Here is a 24,706-nt window from a genome sequence, read left to right on the forward strand (position 1 = left end):
CTACTTGCCTCCCTTCTCCCTTCGCTTCTTGTTCTATCTTTTATGCCACTAAAACTACTCTTCCTACTTCCTACTACTACCATTTCCACTACCAGCATTACCACTACCACTACTTTTTCTTCCTCTTTGTCCCGTCCCTGTCCCCCCTCGCCTATAAATACTGACTCCCTCACTGTTTTTTTTTTGATATTACTAAATGGTTATAACAATGACCATAATTTTTAAAGGAGTGGACCGGTAAGCCAGCGGAAGGCCTCGGTCAGATGACCAAAAGCTCCAACGGTGAGTCATCATCTAAAACCCACGTAATGAAACACTTGTCATGTTTCCTGGCTAACCTTACCTAACCAAACTGTTTTGTGTTAGTGTGACTTGGTAAATGGTCCAAGTTGGACTAAAGCCTCATCGTAAGCTTCTCTCTTCTATGTACGGGTTATTTCTGTATTAAACATGCCTTTTTAGCTTTTTTTTTCGTAGCTACATTTGGTCTTTATGTTCTACAGTAGGAAACATATTTTCTTATTTATTTCGATTTAAAAACGAAACATGCGTATTGACAGAAGCAGTAATGATTTTCCGACTATTTTAGTCTTGCATTATATAGAAACCAGTTGATGGAGCTTTATAAAACTCATGGCAGACATTTTCCTGCGCAAGGTGTGCTCGAGCACACTACTGAAAAAACTATAATTAAAGGCTTGATTAAAATTGATTTTGTGATACAAAGATTTATTACGAGGAAAACCCAATATTTATGCAAGGCACCCGTGTAATGGTGACCTGTGTGGTGGTGGCCTGTATGATGGTGACCTAAGATAGTGACCTGTGAATGTGACCTGTGTGGTGATAACTTGTGTGATGGTGACCTGTATGATGGTGACGTGTGATGGACACCTGTATGATGGTGACCTGTGATGGTGACCTGTATGATGGTGACCAGTGATGGTGACCTATGTGATGGTGACCTGTGTGGTGACCTGTATGATGGTGACCTGTGTGATGGTGACCTGTGTATGGCATCATGGTCGCAGCTGCGTCCCAAACCCACATTTAAATGTACAGTTTGCAGACACTCCCAAAAAAAATTTCTCTTGCGCCAGACAGAACACTTGGGCTTATTGGAAGGGCATCACCTCATCAATTATGGCCAGTCTGTTAAGATAAAAATATGAAAACCAATTAATCATACACCAACAAAGAGTAAAAGATATATATATATATCGCCAGCGAGGTTTCGTACACTATTCACCTGTTTACCAGGCTCCCGGTCCAGCCGGATCCCTGACTCCATTATAACGACCCTTATACTAACACAGGCTTAAAAGGGATGTATTGCAAGTGTAGTGTGGTAGTGGTGTATAGAGGATTTGTATGTGTTTCTGTGATGACAGTGTGAGTTAGGTGAGGTAGTGTAGTGGGGACTAGACTCGCTGGTGTGAAGGTGTGTAGGCTAGGCTCGGCAGCCAGCGCCACACGGTATGAACTTCAGTACAGGTAAAGCCTTGTAGGGCGTGAGGTGTCTCCACGGACTACTCCCCGACGCCCACACAAACACGTGATCTATGGTGTAGTGTGTGATAGTGAATTTATTGGTAGTGCGGTATTGTAGAGTGAGAGTTCTAGATACAGTGGTGGTGAGAAACTGAGCAGTGTTTCGAGCACTCTCCCCCCGGGAGCACAGCAAGGTATGGACTTTGTTTACATATTTCTTCTAATTTGTATCTCATAGGCAAACAAAAGTATAAGTTACAAAAGTATATGCATGTAGCTAGGTAGGGCTATATGGGATTCATTAGTTGAAAATGGAAGTTTTTAATGCAGGAAGACTAGAACGAGTAAGGATGGTATAGTCTTTTCATTTGAACTACTTTCGTCTCTTCACTACTAAGCTCTTTCTACTACTCGATCACCTCACTTCCTCCAACGATACATCCGCTACACTACTCGTCAACAAACATTGATTGGGTCACAACTGAAAAGCTTGAGGTCGAATCCTGGGCGGGGAGGGACGTGCACGCATGACAGTGGACAGATACTTATGGGTTAGGTTAGGGTAGGAGGTGGACATAGTGGAAATAAATGGTATAAGATACCGACACAATGGAAATATAAACATGCAGTTTAATGTGATCCTTTATTGACAACGTTTCGCCCACACAGTGGGCTTTTTCAAGTCACAAACATCTACTTGGGGTGGAAGGTACGCGACTATAAATACTCGCGTACCTTCCACCCCAGGTAGATGTTTGACTTGAAAAAGCCCACTGTGGGCGAAACGTTGTCAGTAAAGGATCACATTAAACTGCATATGTGCTTACATTTCCAGGTTGACATAGTAATAAAGCACAGTGCTTGGCTTTCTTGAGTTACTCTGAGTTAGGAGGTACGTAAGTCTTTTAATAACATATCCATAATTACTATCGCATTAGCTTTGTCTGTTTCGTAAGGTGAAATCTAGGCTCTTTCCTTAATTCATGGTATAACATAACAAATCTTTGAGGATAATTGTGTTGCAAATATTTGTTATACCATGAATTAAGGAAAGATTCTAGACTTCACCTTACGAAACAGACAAAGGAAGTGCGATAGTAATTATGGACAGGGTAGATTATAGTGGAAAAATTAGCATGTTACTGAATATATTGGTCGTCCACTCGTCAGTGGTGGGGATCAAAGCTCCCTGCGCCAGGCCTCAGACCAGGACTTTTAAAATTGAATAGAAATACTGCAGGACTAAGAACTATTAAGAGGCCAGAAATTAAAGATGAGCTTATATTGAATGTAACTAGAGTTTTTTAACTGTGGCAGAAAAGATTTCTATGCAAACGTAGTTTTTTTTTTTATCGAGAAAGACTTAAGAGAGCCATATATTATAACACCCTAATGGAAATAAGTCACACTGACCTCATTAGGTTATCCAGGGTTAAATCTTCATCACATCACAGTTTCATGACTAAAACATATATGTGCCTTCTGTACCAATGTACAAATTTATACTGAAGATTTTCCTTAATGACTAATCACATGTACTTAAACATTGTTAAAAATACAAAAAAGTAATACTTTTACAACTTCATCATTTGTGTAGTAATTTACACTATGACTGGACCTCGAGACGACTGTGTGAATGACTGGGGATAGTGGCCTTTCACCATTCATGGTTTCACCACCTTACGTGTGTGTGTGTGTGTGTGTGTAGTTGGAGTATACCTGGAGGGTGTTCCGGGGGGTCAACACACACACTTGCAGTGTGTGTACTTTTCTATTTACGTTGACCAACCTCTTGAGTATGACCAGGGTCACGAACTCGGTGCCCTTATCTTACCTATTCTTAAAGCTGTGTATGGACTGTCGAGTCTATTTCCACCACCTTTTTGTTCAGACCGAGAGTGAAGGAATATTTCCTGACATCCCTCTTAATTCGTCTGTTCCTTAACTAATGTGTACCAGTTTCCCGTTTCTCGAATACCCTTTTATCTGTTTACTCTTTAAAGTCTTCTGAGTATTTTATTTGCCGATATTATGCCTCCACTTGTCTTTCTGTCCTCTAATGATATCAAGTCCAGTTCTTGTATCCTCTCCTTGTAGACAGTCAGACAATGTAGTTCATTCCCCCTTAGCTCGAGGACAAGTCTTGTGAGTGTGTATATATTACCAGGGCCCGTGTGTTAGTAACTAGTACCCGTGTGAGTCTAGTACTTGTTTACAGTGACCAGGACTTGTATGTGTTGGTATAGTGACTAGAGCTAGTATTTTTTAAGGAAATGTTCTATAGCTGCTAGACCCTTTAAACCTAGTGTGTAGAGGTGTGTGTGTGTAGTTGTGTGGTACCCGGGTGCTGGGAGAGTGTGGGTGTGGGAGCGACGGTTACAAGGCTTCGCCTGCGGGGGTACAGGATGAGAGGGAGAGGGGGAAGGGAGGTGGTGGTTACACCTCCACCTCTTTCTCTGGGTGTTCACCAGACACTGTATTCATCAGGTTATGAACCTGGTGGCATGACACTTTGACAATATGAACAGAAGTCACATTATTATTGTATAATGTGTGTGTGCGCGTGTACTCACTTATATGTGGTTGAAGGGGTCGAGTCTTAGCTCCAGGCTCCCGCCTCTTCACCGGGTGTGTACACTCGCCTATTTGTATTCGCCGATTTGTGGTTGCAGAGGTCGATTCACAGTTCCTGGCCCCGCCTTTTTGCTGGTGTGTGTGTGTGTTGTTCACTTCAGTGAGGCTGAGCTCTAGGTCCCAGACCCATTTATTAACCCTCAACTGACTTATGTAGCAGATTCCTAGTTCTTATATTTAAAAAAGTTGTCTCTCATCCTCATAGCTGATATAAATTTAGCATAAATTTCCCTTGGGGCAACTCTATGATTTGTATGAGTGGCAGCCCTTTACAGCCCTTTTTAAGACAGGCGAAATAACAGACCTGGTGAATGTACAGAGAACCTTCACTACACTTAAAGTGCCTAATTACTGGGAATGATTAAAGTCTCAACCTATACCCCCTGGAAGCAGGCAAGAAAGATATATCGTAATGTACGAATGGAAAATCCTAGTACCTGGAGAGGTTACCTGGAGGTTATTCCGGGGATCAACGCCCCCGCGGCCCGGTCCATGACCAGGCCTCCCGATGGATCAGGGCCTGATCAACTAGGCTGTTACTGCTGGCCGCACGCAGTCCAACGTACGAGCCACAGCCCGGCTGATCCGGCACTGACTTTAGGTATCTGTCCAGCTCTCTCTTGAAGGCAGCCAGGGGCTTATTGGCAATTCCCCTAATGCTTGATGGGAGGCTGTTGAACAGTTTTGGGCCCTGGACACTTATGGTGTTTTCCCTTAGTGTACCAATGGCGCCCCTACTTTTTATTGGGGGCATTTTGCATTGCCTGCCCAGTCTTTTACTTTCGTAGGGAGTGATTTCTGTGTGCAGATTTGGGACCATTCCTTCCAAGATTTTCCAAGTGTAGATTATGATATATCTCTCCCTCCTGCGTTCCAGCAAGTACAAGTCAAGTGCTTCCAAGCGTTCCCAGTAGTTAAGGTGCTTGACAGAACTTATACGTGCAGTAAAGGATCTCTGTACACTCTCTAGATCTGCGATTTCACCTGCTTTGAATGGAGATGTTAATGTACAGCAGTATTCCAGCCTAGAGAGAACAAGTGATTTGAAAAGGATCATCATTGGCTTGGCATCTCTCGTTTTGAAAGTTCTCATTATCCATCCTATCATTTTCTTTGCACGTGCGATCGTGGCACTGCTGTGATCCTTGAAAGTGAGATCCTCAGACATTACTACTCCCAGGTCCCTTACATTATTTTTCCACTCTATTGGCCAGTGTCTTTAGTATACTCTGTCCTAGTTATTATCTCCTCCAGTTTTCCATAACGGAGTAGTTGGAATTTGTCCTCATTGAACATCATGTTGTTTACCGTTGCCCACTGGAAAACTTTGTTTATATCTTCTTGGAGGTTAACCGCGTCCTCAGCAGATGACAGCCTCATGCAGATCCTAGTATCATCCGCAAAGGATGATACGGTGCTGTGGTGTATATCTCTGTCTATGTCTGATATGAGGATAAGGAATAAGATGGGGGCGAGTACTGTGCCTTGTGGAACAGAGCTCTTCACTATGGCAGCCTCCGATTTAACTCTGTTGACCACTACTCTTTGTGTTCGATTTGTTAGGAAGTTGAAGATCCATCTCCCTACTTTCCCAGTTATTCCTTTAGCACGTATTTTATGGACTATTACGCCATGATCGCATTTGTCAAATGCTTTTGCAAAGTCTGTGTATATTACATCTGCATTCTGATTTTCTTCCAGTGCATCCAAGGCCATGTCATAGTGATCCAGTAGTTGTGAGAGGCAGGAGCGACCTGCCCTGAACCCATGTTGCCCTGGATTGTGCAGATTTTGGGAATCCAGGTGATTTGCAATCCTGCTTCTTAGCACTCTTTCAAAGATTTTTATGATGTGGGACGTCAGAGCTATTGGTCTATAGTTCTTAGCTAATGCTTTGCTGCCACCTTTATGGAGTGGGGCTATATCCGTTGTTTTAAGTGACTGGAATTTCACCCATGTCCAAGCTCCTCCTCCATAGTGTACTTAGGGCACGCAAGAGGGGTTTCTTGCAGTTCTTAATGAAAACAGAGTTCCACGAGTCTGGGCCCGGGGCTGAGTGCATAGGCATGTTGTCAATGGTTTTTTTCGAAATCTATCGGAGTTAGGGTAATGTCGGAAATCTGGCATACATTTATGGAGTTTTGAGGCTCATTCATGAAGAAATCATTTGGGTCGTCGATCCTCAGACCGATAAGTGGTTCACTAAACACAGAGTCGTACTGGGATTTCAATATTTCACTCATTTCCTTGTTGTCATCTGTGTAAGTCCCATCCTGTCTGAGTAAGGGCCCGATACTAGATGTGGTATTTGCCTTGTTTTTGGCATATGAAAAGAAATATTTTGAATTTCTTTTAATTTCACTAATAGCTTTAAGCTCCTCCTGTCTCTCCTGGTTCCTGTAAGTCATTTAACTTAAGTTCAATAGTTTCCACTTCCCTGGTCAGCGCCTCCTTTCGTGTATCAGATATTCTAGCACTCCTGAGGAGCTCAGTGACTCTTCGTCGTCTTCTGTAGAGGGAGCGTCTTTCTCTCTCCAGTTTACTCCTGCTCTTCTTCTTTCTTAGGGGAATATGCCTAGAACATGCTTCGGCTACCAGGAAGTTGATCCTTTCAAGGCACTGGTTTGGATCCATGTCATTTAAGACATCTTCCCAACATGTTTCGTTTAGGACATGGTTTACCTGGTCCCAGTTGATGTTCTTGTTGTTGAAGTTGTATTTTGTGAAGACACCTTCACAGGTACATGCATTCTGCTGATCAGGACCCCTATGCATGTACGTCTGGACTTCGATTAGGTTGTGATCGGAATTAGTTGTTTTTGATATTCTTATGTCTCTTATCAGGTCCTCATTATTTGTGAAGATAAGGTTAAGTGTGTTTTCTAGTCTTGTTGGCTCCACTATCTGCTGGCTTAAGGTGTGTTTTTCGCAGAGACTTAGTAGCTCATGTGTGTGTGTGACCTTTCATCTGCACTACCTCCAGGGATTGTTTCAGCTATAACATTATTTGCTACATTCTTCCATTTTGTATGCCTTAGGTTGAAATCACCAAGCAGTAAGATGTTTGGGGATGGAGCTGGAAGGTTTTCCAAACAGTAATCAATTTTCAGTAGCTGTTCCTTGAACTGTTGTGAGGTTGCATCTGGTGGCTTGTATACAACCACAATGACTAGGTTTTGGTTCTCGATCTTTATTGATAGAACTTCAACTACCTCATTTGTGGTGTTCAGCAACTCCGTGCAGATAAGGGACTCTTTGACATACAGGCCAACCCCCCCTTGTTGCCTGTTTTTTCTGTAGGATTAGTCCCAAATTTTCACAACACAAATCACTGCCTACGAAAGCAAGAGGCTCACCAGACGGTGCTAAATACCAGAAGTGAGAAGCAGCGGTGTCATGAGTAAGAACGTAAGAAAGAAGGAACACTGCAGCAGGCCTACTGGCCCATGCGAGGCAGGTCCAAGTCTCCTACCGGCCTAAGCCAATGCCCCAACCTAGTCAGGTCAGGTTACATTCACTTAAGGAAGGAACACGACAACTGATCAAATAGCACAAAGTAATCAGGTCCAACTCACACCCACCCACACCCACTCATGTATTTATCTAACCTATTTTTAAAACTACACAACGTTTTAGCCTCTATAACTGTATTCGGGAGTTTGTTCCACTCATCCACAACTCTATTACCAAACCAGTTCTTTCCTATATCCTTCTTAAACATGTACTTCAATAAATATAAGAGACCCAAGATTTTTCAACAGCCTCCCATCATACATAAAGTGATCACCAACAGCCCTCCCCCCGGCTGTCTTCAATGCGAAATTTTATAAGTCACTCACCGGCATTAAGGGCTCTTGCTCCAAGTAATTGGAGCTATCCTCTTAACTGAATTAAACCTGGTTATCTCCCATTCCCCAGGCGTTGTATTGCCCCTACGGGTTTAGCGCTTTTCCATGTGAACTAATATATAACAAAAATTCACCAGTCTCGTGAACTTTATAGACAATGTAATAACCTATGTGATGTGTAAAGATATCTTACTGCTGAAAATAAGATACCAGATATATTCATTAAAATATCCTAATGCTGTGCATGTCTTATTTCACATTTGTCGGTATTATGTTTGTCATTTTATCCAGGCGCTCCAGGCATTCTGGGTAAATAGAGGGAACAATACCTGAGAATTATTGTGACATCATCATTCTTAATTAAGGTCAACAATAAATGTTGACTATTTCTAGGTTATATCCATCTGACACCTCTATAGTAGACTCATAATCGTATCATTGACCAAAGCTTAATTGTTAATACACTAGTCGTCAAAGTTGACCCAGCCACCAACACGGTTCATGAAAACTTCTTTGGCAAGGATCCACACATGCTCTTTTTTCAAAGGCAACATAACTATAACAATACTGTGCTTACTAAATTACTGTATTCTTCAAGAGGAATTGCCAACAGACCTTTATCTTCAACAGGAGTTACTAACAGACCCTGGTCTTCAACAGTAGTTACCAACAGACCCTGGTCTTCAACAGGAGTCACTAACAGACCCTGGTCTTCAGCAGTAGTTACCAACAGACCCTGGTCTTCAACAATAGTTACCAACAGACCCCTGATCTTCAACAGTAGTTACCAACAGACCCTGGTCTTCAGCAGTAGTTACCAACAGACTCTGGTCTTCAACAATAGTTACCAACAGACCCCTGATCTTCAACAGTAGTTACCAACAGACCCTGGTCTTCAGCAGTAGTTACCAACAGACCCTGGTCTTCAACAATAGTTACCAACAGACCCCTGATCTTCAACAGTAGTTACCAACAGACCCTGGTCTTCAGCAGTAGTTACCAACAGACCCTGGTCTTCAACAGTAGTTACCAACAGACTCTGGTCTTCAACAATAGTTACCAACGGACCCCTGATCTTCAACAGTAGTTACCAACAGACCCTGGTCTTCAGCAGTAGTTACCAACAGACTCCTGATCTTCAACAGTAGTTACTAACAGGCTCTGGTCTTCAACAGTAGTTACCAACAGACCCTGATCTTCAACAGTAGTTACCAACAGACCCCTGATCTTCAACAGTAGTTACCAACAGACTCTGGTCTTCAGCAGTAGTTACCAACAGACCCCTGATCTTCAACAGTTGTTACCAACAGACCCTGGTCTTCAACAGTAGTTACCAACAGACTCCTGATCTTCAACAGTAGTTACCAATAGGCTCTGGTCTTCAACAGTAGTTACCAACAGACCCCTGATCTTCAGTAGTTACCAACAGACTCTTGTCTTCAACAGTAGTTACCAACAGACCCCTGATCTTCAACAGTAGTTACCAACAGACTCTGGTCTTCAACAGCAGTTACCAACAGACTCTGGTCTTCAACAGTAGTTACCGACAGACCCTGGTCTTCAAGAAAGAACTTGTTTAGTCTCACAACCAGTAACGATGAGCGGACCGAAGTGCCTACGTGGGAGTGTATGCTTCATGCACCAACAATATGACTGATCAGACATTGAGGAAAGGAAAACCCTGGTCAGAGAGGGCTGAGTCGGGACGATGATCTCCGGAAATGTTCTTTAACTCCAAGGTTGTGTCTCTGGAACACTGTATATGTAGGTAGTGTACGTCCTACATCCCCTCTCTTGTCTTCCACCCCTCACTTGTGACCTCCCCCCTCCCTTCTGCTTCCCCTCCCTCCTTTTTGCCTTCTCGCCCTCCCTTCTGTCCCCCCTCCCTCCTGTCCTACCACCTCCCTTCTGTCCTAACCCCTTTCTGGAGGTTACCTGGAGGTTATTCCGGGGATCAACGCCCCCGCGGGCCGGTCTATGACCAGGCCTCCCGATGGATCAGGGCCTGATCAACCAGACTGTTACTGCTGGCCGCACGCAGTCCAACGTACGAGCCACAGCCCGGCTGATCCGGCACTGACTTTAGGTATCTGTCCAGCTCTCTCTTGAAGGCAGCCAGGGGTTTATTGGCAATTCCCCTAATGCTTGATGGGAGGCTGTTAAACAGTTTTGGGCCCCGGACACTTACGGTGTTTTCCCTTAGTGTACCAATGGCGCCCCTACTTTTTATTGGGGGCATTTTGCATCGCCTGCCCAGTCTTTTACTTTCGTAGGGAGTGATTTCTGTGTGCAAATTTGGGACCATTCCTTCCAAGATTTTCCAAGTGTAGATTATGATATATCTCTCCCTCCTGCGTTCCAACGAGTACAAGTCAAGTGCTTCCAAGCGTTCCCAGTAGTTAAGGTGCTTGACAGAACTTATACGTGCAGTAAAGAATCTTTGTACACTCTCTAGATCTGCGATTTCACCTGCTTTGAATGGAGATGTTAATGTACAGCAGTATTCCAGCCTAGAGAGAACAAGTGATTTGAAAAGGATCATCATGGGCTTGGCATCTCTCGTTTTGAAAGTTCTCATTATCCATCCTATCATTTTCTTTGCACGTGCGATCGTGGCACTGTTGTGATCCTTGAAAGTGAGATCCTCAGACATTACTACTCCCAGGTCCCTTACATTAGTTTTCCGCTCTATTGTATGGCCGGAGTCAGTAGTATACTCTGTTCTAGTTATTATCTCCTCCAGTTTTCCATAACGGAGTAGTTGGAATTTGTCCTCATTGAACATCATATTGTTTACCGTTGCCCATTGGAAAACTTTGTTTATATCTTCTTGGAGATTAACCGCGTCCTCAGCAGATGACAGCCTCATGCAGATCCTAGTATCATCCGCAAAGGATGATACGGTGCTGTGGTGTATATCTCTGTTTATGTCTGATATGAGGATAAGGAATAAGATGGGGGCGAGTACTGTGCCTTGTGGAACAGAGCTCTTCACTATGGCAGCCTCCGATTTAACTCTGTTGACCACTACTCTTTGTGTTCGATTTGTTAGGAAGTTGAAGATCCATCTCCCCACTTTCCCAATTATTCCTTTAGCACGTATTTTATGGGCTATTACGCCATGATCGCATTTGTCAAATGCTTTTGCAAAGTCTGTGTATATTACATCTGCATTCTGATTTTCTTCCAGTGCATCCAAGGCCATGTCATAGTGATCCAGTAGTTGTGAGAGGCAGGAGCGACCTGCCCTGAACCCATGTTGCCCTTGTTCCCTCCCTTCTGTCCTCCCCTCGCCCTTGTTCCCTCCTATCCTCCTCTCGCCCTTCTTCCCTCCTTATGTCCTCCCCTCGCCCTTCTTCCCTCCTTATGTCCTCCCCTCGCCCTTGTTCCTTCCCTTCTGTCTTCCCCTCGCCCTTGTTCCCTCCTTATGTCCTCCCCTCGCCCTTGTTCCCTCCCTTCTGTGTTCCTCTCGCCCTTATGTCCTCCCGTCGTCCTTGTTCCCTCCCTTCTGTCTTCCCCTCGCCCTTGTTCCCTCCCTTATGTCCTCCCCTCGTCCTTGTTCCCTCCCTTCTGTCTTCCCCTTGCCCTTGTTTCCTCCCTTATGTCCTCCCCTCACCCTTGTTCCCTCCCTTATGTCTTCCCCTCGCCCTTGTTCCCTCCCTTATGTCCTCCTCTCGCCCTTGTTCTCTCCCTTCTGTCTTCCCCTCGCCCTTGTTCCCTCCCTTATGTCCTCCCCTCGCCCTTGTTCCCTCCCTTCTGTCTTCCCCTCGCCCTTGTTCCCTCCCTTCTGTCTTCCTCTCGCCCTTGTTCCTTCCTTTCTGTCTTCCCCTCGCCCTTGTTCCCTCCTGTCATCCCCTCGCCCTTGTTCCCTCCCTCCTGTCGTTCTCTCGCCCTTGTTCTACCACCTCCTCATAATATATATACAAGTATATAGTATATTGCTATATATCATATCATACAAGTCCCCCCCATCTCTTTATTCTCCTCCTACATATAATTCCTGTTGCACGCGTGTATATGGGATATACCCCGGGCCGCGGGGGCGTTGATTCCCGGAATAACCTCCAGGTAACTCAAGTTCTGGTGGAACTAAACCTTTGAAGCTAGCGTAGTTGCTGGACCTTTAATGGAATATTTGACGAAATCCTTATTGTTGTGCTGAAGTTTCCCATCTGAGGCTGACAGATTTCAACACTGTGGATGTGATCCATCTTGTGTTATGAAGTACGACAGGGAAGCAGTTAGCGTTTATTCCCACTATGTAACTATCATATACAGAGGATAGGGTACCACCACACTGCTTGTATATTCAGTGTTGAAAAAAAGTACTTCACATGCCCTTTGATACACCTTTGATGGGTTTCGAGAGTTTTCCTACTCCCCCAGCCCGACCCTGGGCCAGACTTGTCTCGTGCTTGCCTGGTCAAAAAAGCTGTTGCTACTGGTGGCCCGCTGGCTCACAGCCTGCTTGATCCGGTACTTGTCCTAGGCATTTGTTGATTTTCCTCTTGAAGACTTCTACATTTATCTAAGCATTGTTTCTCATATCGTCTGATAAGATGTTAAAAATCTGGGACCACAGGTGTTAATATAATGTTCTCTCGTTGTGCATACGGCGCTCCTGCTTATACTGGGTTTATTTTGCACTTTCTCCCATGTCTCACGCCAGAATGTTATGACAGTGTGCAGATTTTGGACTAGACCTTTGAGTACTTTCCACGTATGTATTATCATGTATCTCTCATTGGTTCCAGTGAGCACGTGTTTAGGACTTTGAGACGTTCCCAGGAACCTAAATGCTTTGTTGGTTCTGTGCAAGCCGTAAATGATCTCTGTATATGTTCCATCTGATATCTCTCCTCTTATGAACGGAGCCATCAACACTTGAGCAATACTCTAAGGAGAAAGAACACGGGCGAAGTGAATAGCGTCACCATTGGCGTTATTTCCCTTATTCTGAATGTTCTCATTATCTGCTTCATTTTCCTTGACCTTATTATTCCCTTCCTTCTCCCTTTATCACTGTGTTCTTGTGTAAACTGTTATTACTCTTGATGGTGATGTGTTTAGGATGATCCAAGAGAAGTCTCAACTATCTTTCTTCTAGGTATTTTGTATGTTGTGATTAAGTCTCCCTGGATCTTGGACTTTTCTGTGTTGTGAGGTGTAGCCAGTTGAGCCTTTCCTGGTAGATGCTATTTCTTAGCCCCGGAACCAGTCGGTAGATAATGTCTGAAGGTTTTCCATCTTGATGCAACCACAAGTGTGTGTATGTGTGTGTGTAATCACCTAATTGTTTTTGCAGGGGTCTATTCATAGCTCCTGGCCCAGCCAGGTGCGTATGTGTGTGTGTCCCATGCTAGTTTACCTTGGCCTTGATCGTTGTGGCTTCCTCCATCACCTTGTGTACTCTGTGATATACCATGGGGGTCCAGCTGACCCAGGGCTCCTTGGGTGGTCAGCGTGTTCCGGGTTTATCTTCTGGATCCCGGCCTCCAGGAGGCATGTTCTGGGACTGAGCCAAGGTGGTTATAACCTCCCAGAATCATCATTATCAACTAATGCTGCTGTTGCTACTGCTGCTACTACCTTCACCTCCTCCGCCGCCGCCGCCGTCGCCGCCGCCGCCGCCGCTGCTGCTGCTATTACTACTACTACTACTACTACTACTACTACTACCACCACTACTACTATTACTACTACTACTACTACTACTACTACTACTACTACTACTACTACTACTACTACTAATACTACTGCTGCTGCTGCTGCTGCTGCTGCTGCTGCTGTTATTACTACTACTACTACTACCACCACTACTACTACTACTACTACTACTACTACTACTACTACTACTACTACTACTACTACTACTACTACTGCTGCTGCTGCTGCTGCTGCTGCTGGTAGTACAAACCATCACCACCACCACTGGTACTATCAATACTACAACCCCCAAAATTATGTCACTTTGTCTCACTTTTTTGGGGGGTTATCTTAGGCAGTTTACTTATGTATACCTTTACGGCACAACTACTATTATCGTTGAAGGCCATATACCTTGAAGCAACAAGTGTGAGTCAGACTGGTCCGTGGTCTGTCTAGACCAGAAGGTTGTCCCGCCGGAAGACGCTTATTTGTACTAAACTGTTGCTCATCAGACCTCTGGATAAGGGAGCTGCTACCCGTGTATGGCATTGTTTATCTTATTACCTTTACAGGGGGTTTATCCACATTGTGGTAGTGAGGTTGTAGTATGTGAGGTTGTGGTAGTATGTGAGGTGGTAGTGTATGAGGTTGTGATAGTGTCAGAGGTTGTGGTAGTGTCTGAGGTTGTGGTAGTGTCTGAGGTTGTGGTAGTGTGTGAGGTTGTGGTAGTATGTGAGATTGTGGTAGTATGTGTGGTAGTGTGTGAGGTAGTGGTAGCATGTGAGGTTGTGGTAGTATGTGAGGTTGTGGTAGTGTATGAGGTTGTGGTAGTGTGTGAGGTTGTGGTAGTGTGTGAGGTGGTAGTATGTGAGGTTGTGGTAGTGTGTGAGGTTGTGGTAGTGTGAGGTTGTGATAGTGTATGAGGTTGTGGTAGTGTGTGAGATTGTGGTAGTGTGTGAGGTTGTGGTAGTGTGTGAGGTTGTAGTAGTGTCTGAGGTTGTGGTAGTGTCTGAGGAACGCATACTTGAGGAACTTTATTAAGTTCCTCTTGCAGACAGCCAGGGATCTTGCAGATAACTAAGGATCTTGCAGACAGCCAGGGATCTTGCAGATAACTAAGGATCTTGCAGACAACCAGGGACCTGGTGGTAATCTCTCTTATGCATGAAGAAAGTGTGTTGAAAATCTCGGGTGGTTTACGCTCACCGTGTTATCGCTTAGTTTACTTACGGTATCCCTGCTTTTCTAAGAGGCTGTATGCATCGTCTGTCGAGTCTCTGGCTTTCATAGGGAGTGACGCTATCAGCCGTTAACTGATAGCATCTTAGTTTGCCACTCTTGTTGACTGATAGCATCATAGTTTGTAACACTTGTTGACTAATAGCATCATAGTTTGTAACACTTGTTGATTGACAACATCATAGTTTGCAACACTTGTTGACTGATAGCATCATAGTTTGCAACACTTGTTGACTGACAACATCATGGTTTGCAACACTTGTTGACTGATAGCATCATAGTTTGCAGCACTTGTTGACTGACAACATCATGGTTTGCAACACTTGTTGACTGATAGCATCATACTGCAACAGCCGATCTCGAATATCAGGAGAATTACTAACAGGCTGCCTTGATAAACCCCTCAAGTCAGTTCCTGATCAGCCGGGCTGTGGTGCACAAGCTGGACTGCCTGCAGGTAGCACCAACAGCTCGATCGATCAAGCCATCAACTAGAAAGACGTGAGAGCCACCATCCTTAGAATCAACCACACATAGTAAGAAAGTTTATTCAGGTATACACAAATACAGTTACATAGATTATCATACATAGCAGCATATGTGTAGAGCACCTAGGATAACCCGAAAGAAGTCAGAGTGACTTATTTCCATTGGGGTCCTTTTATCATCATTCATTATTCTCCATCTTCCTGATCAAAAACATTTATGCATAATGTATAGATTTCAAAGCAAAACCGGGCGAGGGGAAAAAAAGAATACTTGTGGACCTAGTTTGAGCGACCTTAAGTGTGATGGGGGCGACTGTGGTTGTGGTCATGGTTAATGGCTGTGTTGGCTGCCCTTGATAAACCACACTTCCTCTGCTACACTCTCTTCTTCACAACCTTTTGCACGACATACTTTTATTGGGACGTGACTTGATGAAGCTCTCTACATGGGGTGAAACATAACTACATAAAGCTCTACATGGAGTGAAACATGACTGCATAAAACTACATGGAGTGAAACATGACTTCATAATGCTGTACATAGAGTGAAACGTGACTACATAAAGCTCTACACGGAGTGAAACATAACTACATAATACTCTTCATGGAGTGAAACATAACTTTATAATGCTCTACACAGGGTGAAACATAACTTTATAATGTTCTACACAGGGTGAAACATAACTTTATAATGTTCTACACAGGGTGAAACATAACTTTATAATGTTCTACACAGGGTGAAACATAACTTTATAATGTTCTACACAGGGTGAAACATAACTTTATAATGTTCTACACAGGGTGAAACATAACTTTATAATGTTCTACACAGGGTGAAACATAACTTTATAATGTTCTACACAGAATGAAACATGACGGGTAGAGTGGAACTCTACCCGTCCCACTAAATTCGATTTTTTAGTTACTATTTTCATCATATTCCTCGACTGACGTTATTAAGTCAGGTGACATTGTACCAGGGACTCACCTGTGGCAGTCTAAACACACACAATACTTATTTCTCTTATAACAGTCACCCGTTCCACTGTATTAGTAACAGTGATAGAGCGACTGCCGTCAAGGGAATGCGACAGGTCGTCTCAGGATTATAACTGGAGCTTGTACTGCTCCTTGTGGGACCCCCGCTGTGGGTTGTATCAGAAACATAATTGTTATCTTATCGCCGCTTGTTTGTGTTCACCTATTTGTGGTTGCAGGGGTCAAGTCGTAGCTACTGGCCTCGCCTCTTCACTGGTCGTTACTAGGCCCACTCTCTCCCTGCTTCAAGAGCTTTATCGTATCTCTTCTTAAAACTATGTATGGATCCTGCTTCCACTACATCACTCTCCAGATTGTTCCACTTCCCACGAAGAAATACTTTCAAACATCGCTGTGACTTATCTGTTTTCAACTTCCAGTTGTGACCCCCTTGTTGTTGTGAGTGTGTGTGTGTCTGTGTGTCTGTGTGTCTGTGTCTGTGTCTGTGTGTGTGTAGCACTTCCCATGAGTCGTAGAGCCAAAATATTGAAGAATCAAACGTGTCTTGATAAGCCCTTGATCATGGTGGAAGGTTTTTGATCCAATGAATTGAAGATAACCTCCACTAAGATCAAATATAATCACCTCTGGTTTCTCAGGTGCTTCCTCATTAATAATTATAATAATGATAATAATAATATCAATAATAATGAGTGTATATTTTAATATCATTGGATTAAGAAAGTGTGATAGGAGTGCAGTGGTGGAGTGAGTCAACACTTCGGATATCTTATCATCAGATAAGTGTCTGCCATTTCATGTAGTGTTGGTTGCATTTACCACTGATTGTTTGACTCCTGGACACTATTAGCCAGTCTTGTGTCTGTGTCTGTGTGTGTGGTCCCCTGTCCACACAGTTTACATATTATATGATTGAAATCTCCGGACAAGGTGATCTGGTTGAGGTATTGTACTTTAGCTTAGTCTAAGTCTAGTTGTTACATTACCTTGGTCTGAGTCGTTACATTACCTTGGTCTGAGTCGTTACATTCTCCTTGGTCTGAGTCGTTACATTACCTTGGTCTGAGTCGTTACATTCTCCTTGGTCTGAGTCGTTACATTACCTTGGTCTGAGTCGTTACATTACCTTGGTCTGAGTCGTTACATTCTCCTTGGTCTGAGTCGTTACATTACCTTGGTCTGAGTCGTTACATTACCTTGGTCTGAGTCGTTACATTACCTTGGTCTTAGTCGTTACATTACCTTGGTCTTAGTCGTTACATTACCTTGGTCTTAGTCGTTACATTACCTTGATCTTAGTTGTTACATTACCTTGGTTTTAGTACAGTCGTTACATTACCTTGGTCTTAATCCAGTAGTTACATTATCTTGGCCTTAGTCTAGTTGTTACATTTTAGAGTCTGCTGTTTGTGTTACTGTCTCTATTCACAGTGTAAAATAAGACATACATAGCATTAGGATATTTTACTGAAAAAAGTCGTCAAACGTTTCGTGAAGACGCCATTCATGGAGTAACATTTGCTCAACAAAATATCCCAGTACTGCACATATGTCAATATTTCCCCCGCCACCCTCTGCCTAGGCAACGCGAGGATGGAACACCCAGCATCGCTTACTTGTTGTGGAAGGAAGTAAACAGTCTGTAAATAAATGATTCGGAGAACCGACATGTTGATAAACTAGACACATGTGCAACACTTGGGTATCTTTATTGAGGAAACGTCTTGCCACACAGTGGCTTCATCAGTCCAATTCAAACAAGAGGAGTGAAGATCAGGAGTTTTGAGGTAATTAGTCCCTCAGCCTGGAGTCGATGTAATTAGTCCATCAGTCTTAAAAAGAAAACAGCATATGCGCATATCCTGTATTGTTATCAAGAGTGATGAACTGATTACATCGACTCCTGGCTAAGGGACTGATTACATCGACTCCTGGCTAAGGGACTGATTACCTCAAACTCCTCCAGATCTTTGCCACTGTGTGGCGAAACGTTTCCTCAAAAAGATACTTAAGTGTTGCATATGTGTCTAATTTGTCAAGTAAACAGTCTCTTTCCCTCCCACTGTGAAACATTAACCTCCATCTGTGTGTGGGAGGCAGCATAGAAAATTGACGCAAGTCTCGCAGATGGTAGGAGGTGGTGAAGGTGCTGAAACACTAGATTTAAGTTGGATGAAATTAAATTTGGGCAGTATTTAATAAATCATTAATCTTGCAGGAGTTATTGACGGGTTGAACAAAGTGCCAGGAAAACGAAGCAACAAATAGGTTATATACATATGAGTGGGAATGATTGTGAATAGGACCTGCCTAGCATGGGTCAGTAGGCCTACCGCATGATGTAAAATTTCGTGAATGCAGGCTACTTGATGTGCTACACAAGAACACAAGGAACACTGCTGCTAGGCAGGTCCAACTCTCACCAGACCATAATTATATACCTTAAGATATCTGAAGTTGGTTTTGCCACTTGTTTGTTGTGTTAAGGCAAGCAGGTGATAATTATTATTTTTGGTGGATCTTATTTTCTTCCCTCACAATGTTAAACAACACTTCTGCATCAGAATTTATTCTGAGGGATGACCTTCACTGTCTAAAACCTCAAGAAAAACAAAACACTGTTTTGTCGGTTTATTCACAGGAGCACCAACCTGAAACATGGTTATTTCAGAGCAGAAACAGGCAACCTCGCTCTACTACTCTACCAGGGAGCACACTATCGTACCCAGCATAAGGTCAACAGATATAACATTCACACTTGTGTTGACAATGGTATAAAATAAAGTATTTGAGGTGGTCAGTCCCTCAGCCTGGAAGAGGGTTTAGCTCCATGATATGGAAAGATATCGTTACATGGAGCTGAACTCCTCTCCAGGCTGAGGGACTGACTGATTACATTATCTTTATTTCATTGCTAGTGTTCCCTCTGTATTTGACTAAAGAAACCTACTGTGTAGGCTAAACTTATCATCAATAAAGATACCCAACTGTTGCACATGTGTGTTAACATTCACAGCTGTGTTAGTAGACACTACCTTCCATGATGCTGACAAGAAGTAGAAAAAAGAACTTACGTATAGCTCAGGATATTTATTCAAGGAAATTTTTCGCCACGTGGCTTCTCTAGTCCTAGGAAGCCATTCGTAGCGAAACGTTTTCCTTTAACAAATGTTTTGCACTGTACCTAAGTGTTTTTCCACACTACCTTCCAGAGTAGCACGCTTGTGATTGCTTCTTGCCTCGCCTTTCCTGAAGGACCAACAGCACCACTGAACGGTCATCTTATGACAAAAGATCTGTATCATGTGAATTTCTCTGAGGAATGCAAGAAAAACAGGTAGGCTGGTGGCCAACTTTACGACCACCCCAGTGAATAGGTTTGCCATTAGAGGGTGCGTGGGTAACACACTATGAAGGGTTCCAGTTGACACCATGAGGGCCAGACTCATGCCTTTCACTCGCGTGGGGAAGCTCATAGTTCAGCCTGGTATAGTGTCTGGGTCGCGCAGGCACAAGTGACCCATTGTGCAGAGAAGGGATCCCCACGGAGACTTTTACTTGCCTTTCACTGTATGCAGCCTCTTATCTGCACCGCACACTTCCTTCCCCACCAACAACCGTGGGCACAAATGGGGTTAGATCAGAACAGGAAGCGATAACTCGCACCACGGGAGTTGGCACTGGGCGCTTGCTATTCGGTTTTTCATAACTGTTTAGAATGGAAACTTAAATAGCCATTTAAGTGTACTGGAGCTGCATTTATATTGAACAAAATTAGGCACACCCCCAGTGTGTTGCTACACTACACACAGTGATAGTTAAATTTTGGGAACAAAAGCTAACCATGTTTTTGTTAAATTTAAGCATGCAGGATGTGTTTCCTACCTGAAGTAATGAAGCCTGACCTAGAAGACTTCAACCATTCTTTTCTGTATTGGACTGAGAAAGCCACTGGTTGGAGAAATGTTTCCTCAGTAAAGTGTTGCACATGTGGCTAATTTATCAACTTGTCGGTTGTCTGAACCATTTATCTACATGTATACAATACCGATAACGTGAAGAATTAGATACAGGCTCAACATCTGGGTATCTTTATTGTATTGATAAAGCCGTTGAACGGCGGAACATCTACAGTAAATATGTCCAGATGTTGTACGTGTGTCTAATCTACAGTAATAATATCGTCAAGTACAAGAACAAAACCACCACTACCACTACTCGTCTACCACCACTACCAGTACTCATCTACCACCACTACTCGTCTACCACCACTACCACTACTCATCTACCACCACTACCACTACTCATCTACCACCACTACCAGTGCTCATCTACCACCATTACCAGTACTCATCTATCACCACTACCAGTACTCATCTACCACCACTACCAGTACTCATCTACCATCACCACCACAATATCCAGCTAGGGTACATGAGATATATAGTTTGCACTTGTAGCTACACACACCTGAGCGACATTCTAAGTAGGACGCAACACCTGTGTTGTAATGTTTGGTGTTGAGACTGCACCAACACCTGCACGCCCGGAGAACACCCAGAACATAGTGATGTAGACAGGGAGAACATTGATGTAGGCAAGGAGAACATTGATGTCGACACGGAGAACATTGATGTCGGCACGGAGAACATTGATGTAGGCACGGAGAACATTGATGTAGGCAAGGAGAACATTGATGTAGGCACGGAGAACATTGATGTCGGCACGGAGAACATTGATGTAGGCAAGGAGAACATTGATGTCAGCACGGAGAACATTGATGTAGGCACGGAGAACAGGTAAAAGGGATGATCCAAACTTAGAGAACAAGAGAAAAGTGAGGATCTAGGCTCAGAACATGTATAGAACAGGAAGAGATTAATATAGAGAACAGGTATGAATTAATGTTCTATACACAAGAACACGTTGATGCATACTCGGAGAACAGGAAGAACACGATGATGTAGACATGGAGAACAGATAGAACACGTTGATGCAGACATGGAGAACAGGTAGAACACGTTGATGGAGACATGGAGAACAGGTAGAACACGTTGATGCAGACATGGAGAACAGGAAAAACGCGTTGATGAAGACAAGAAGAACACTTTGAACAAGTTGATGTAAATAAAGAGAACAAATAAAAAATGATAATGCAAGGAACAGGTGTGGAACAGTTAGGAAGTTATAAGCCAGAAGGAGAAAAGAACAGTTACGTAGATGCTCTTGAAAGGTGACCCAAGCAATTACCTTGGTAATTATCTACGTAATTACCTAGATAATTAGGGGACTAACGCGTGACCAACTTTTTGCAACACTGCATAACACAGTGACAGCAGTGTATAACACTGGACAGTGACAGCAGTGTATAACACTGGACAGTGACAGCAGTGTATAACACTGGACAGTGACAGCAGTGTATAACACTGGACAGTGACAGCAGTGTATAACACTGGACAGTGACAGCAGTGTATAACACTGGACAGTGACAGCAGTGTATAACACTGGACAGTGACAACACCGTGTAACACTACACAGTGACAACACTGTGTAACACTACACAGTGACAACACTGTGTAACACTACACAGTGACAACACTGTGTAACACTACACAGTGACAACACTGTGTAACACTACACAGTGACAACACTGTGTAACACTAGACAGTGACAACACTGTGTAACACTAGACAGTGACAACACTGTGTAACACTACACAGTGACAACACTGTGTAACACTACACAGTGACAACACTGTGTAACACTACACAGTGACAACACTGTGTAACACTACACAGTAACAACACTGTGTAACACTAGACAGTGACAACACTGTGTAACACTAGACAGTGACAACACTGTGTAACACTAGACAGTGACAACACTGTGTAACACTACACAGTGACAACACTGTGTAATACTACACAGTGACAACACTGTGTAACACTACACAGTAACACCACTGTGTAACACTACACAGTAACACCACTGTGTAACACTACACAGTAACAACACTGTGTAACACTACACAGTAACAACACTGTGTAACACTACACAGTGACAACACTGTGTAACACTACACAGTGACAACACTGTGTAACACTACACAGTAACACCACTGTGTAACACTACACAGTAACACCACTGTGTAACACTACACAGTAACAACACTGTGTAACACTACACAGTAACAGTGTAGCGCTACACAATAACAACTGTTACTAGGATCGTGAAACTTGTTTCCACACATATTCTTGTTCCATGCAAACATTATTGTACCATGCAGACGTTAGTGTACCATACAAAGATTAGTACACCATGCAAAGGTTAGTGTACCATACAAAGATTAGTACACCATGCAAAGGTTAGTGTACCATACAAAGTTATTGTACCTTACAAAGGTTAATGTACCATACAAAGGGTACCGTACAAATTTAGTGTACCTTACAAAGGTTGATGTACCGTACAAAGTTTGTGTACCATACAAAGTTAGTGCACTATACAAATCTAGTGTACCATAAAAAGTTAGTGTAACATACAGAATGTATTATACAAAGCTAGTGTACCATACAAAGTGTACTATACAAAGCTAGTGTACCATAAAAAGTTAGTATTCCTTACAAAGGTTAGTGCACCATACAAAGTTAGTGTAACTTACAAAGGTTAGTGTACCTTACAAACGATGATATCAGAAGTATCGAAGTTATTTTTTTGTTCAATACGTTTTTTAGACGCTTATGTAACTTACTGTAACCTGATTTAAAATAGTGTTTGTAAATATACGAAGAACGTTTAGAAATGTAGGCAGGGAATCACATTAGTAAATTAATGTATTAGTGTGTGTTGCATAAGAGGATCGAGGGATGGAAGACAATGTTGGTGTGTTGAGTAAGTCAGTAATGGTGGGTGTGTGGTGGTCGTCAGCTTATGTTTAATACATGTATATACGCTACTACAGTCACTACCCTCCACTGAATACTGACCAACACTGCCAGAACACGCGTACATGCACTCCTGTCTGTACTGTGGAGAACACCACGACATGCACTCCTGTCTGTACTGTGGAGAACACCACGACATGCACTCCTGTCTGTACTGTGGAGAACACCAGAACATGCACTCCTGTCTGTACTGTGGAGAACACCAGGACATGCACTCCTGGCTGTACTGTGGAGAACACCAGGACATGCACTCCTGGCTGTACTGTGGAGAACACCAGGACATGCACTCCTGGCTGTACTGTGGAGAACACCAGGACATGCACTCCTGGCTGTGCTGTGGAGAACACCAGAACATGCACTCCTGGCTGTACTGTGGAGAACACCAGGACATGCACTCCTGTCTGTACTGTGGAGAACACCAGGACATGCACTCCTGGCTGTGCTGTGGAGAACACCAGGACATGCACTCCTGGCTGTACTGTGGAGAACACCAGGACATGCACTCCTGTCTGTATTGTGGAGAACACCAGGACATGCACTCCTGGCTGTGCTGTGGAGAACACCAGGACATGCACTCCTGGCTGTACTGTGGAGAACACCAGGACATGCACTCCTGTCTGTATTGTGGAGAACACCAGGACATGCACTCCTGGCTGTGCTGTGGAGAACACCAGGACATGCACTCCTGGCTGTACTATGGAGAACACGCATACATGCACTCCTGTCTGTACTGTGGAGAACACCAGGACATGCACTCCTGGCTGTACTGTGGAGAACACGCATACATGCACTCCTGTATGTACTGTGGATAAGACTAATGCACCAGTACATGTGAAGCAGTATTGTCTGGCTTAAACAAGATTACCCTACCTTGACTCCCACTTTAATGCTCTTGTACGGATATCACAGAACGGGTAGGGATCGAACCCCAGTGTGTTAACCACTCTGCCAGCTGGCTCTAATTGGATTCATTCAACTATGTATATTTCTATATACCATGGGGAGGTTATTATGGGCCACTACTGTGACCACAAATGCAGGTATTTACAGACGAATCCTACACCATCGATAAATAATTTCTTGTGAATTTGGGGAGGTGGCCGGCCCTGCCTGCCTGGCTCACTACACCACCTCTCTGGGTAGCCGCCCGCACCCTGCTGTTTTGGTGGTTCACTCATAACACTAGAGGACCACCCCGCCCCACTCTTCTGTTGCAGTAATACCTCTATATCATTGTAATTTTGTTTAAACTTGCACTCGAATAAACACAGAAACGCAGTCATAGGAAGAGCATTACGAATTCGCAATATATTGTTGGTAACATGGAGATAATACACGGGATTCATTACAAGAATGACAGTAGTACTAGTGGATCTTCTTCAACGCTGACTGATATCAGAAACATTGCTGGAACAAG

At 43.5% G+C, this 24,706-nt stretch overlaps 1 protein-coding gene across 1 annotated transcript in view; it reads left to right on the forward strand.

Moving 5' to 3' along the window:
* The first annotated feature begins 1,483 nt into the window (after window positions 1-1,483).
* The window catches only part of ec (echinus), a 458,553-nt gene continuing 435,330 nt past the window's right edge, over window positions 1,484-24,706 (forward strand). The window contains exon 1 of the mRNA XM_070093184.1: window positions 1,484-1,685. The gene's annotated coding sequence lies outside the window, so the exon portion shown is untranslated. The remainder of the gene's footprint in view (window positions 1,686-24,706) is intronic.

The sequence above is a fragment of the Cherax quadricarinatus genome, chromosome 42 (genome assembly GCF_038502225.1).
Source record: "Cherax quadricarinatus isolate ZL_2023a chromosome 42, ASM3850222v1, whole genome shotgun sequence".
NCBI classification, from domain to species: domain Eukaryota; kingdom Metazoa; phylum Arthropoda; class Malacostraca; order Decapoda; family Parastacidae; genus Cherax; species Cherax quadricarinatus.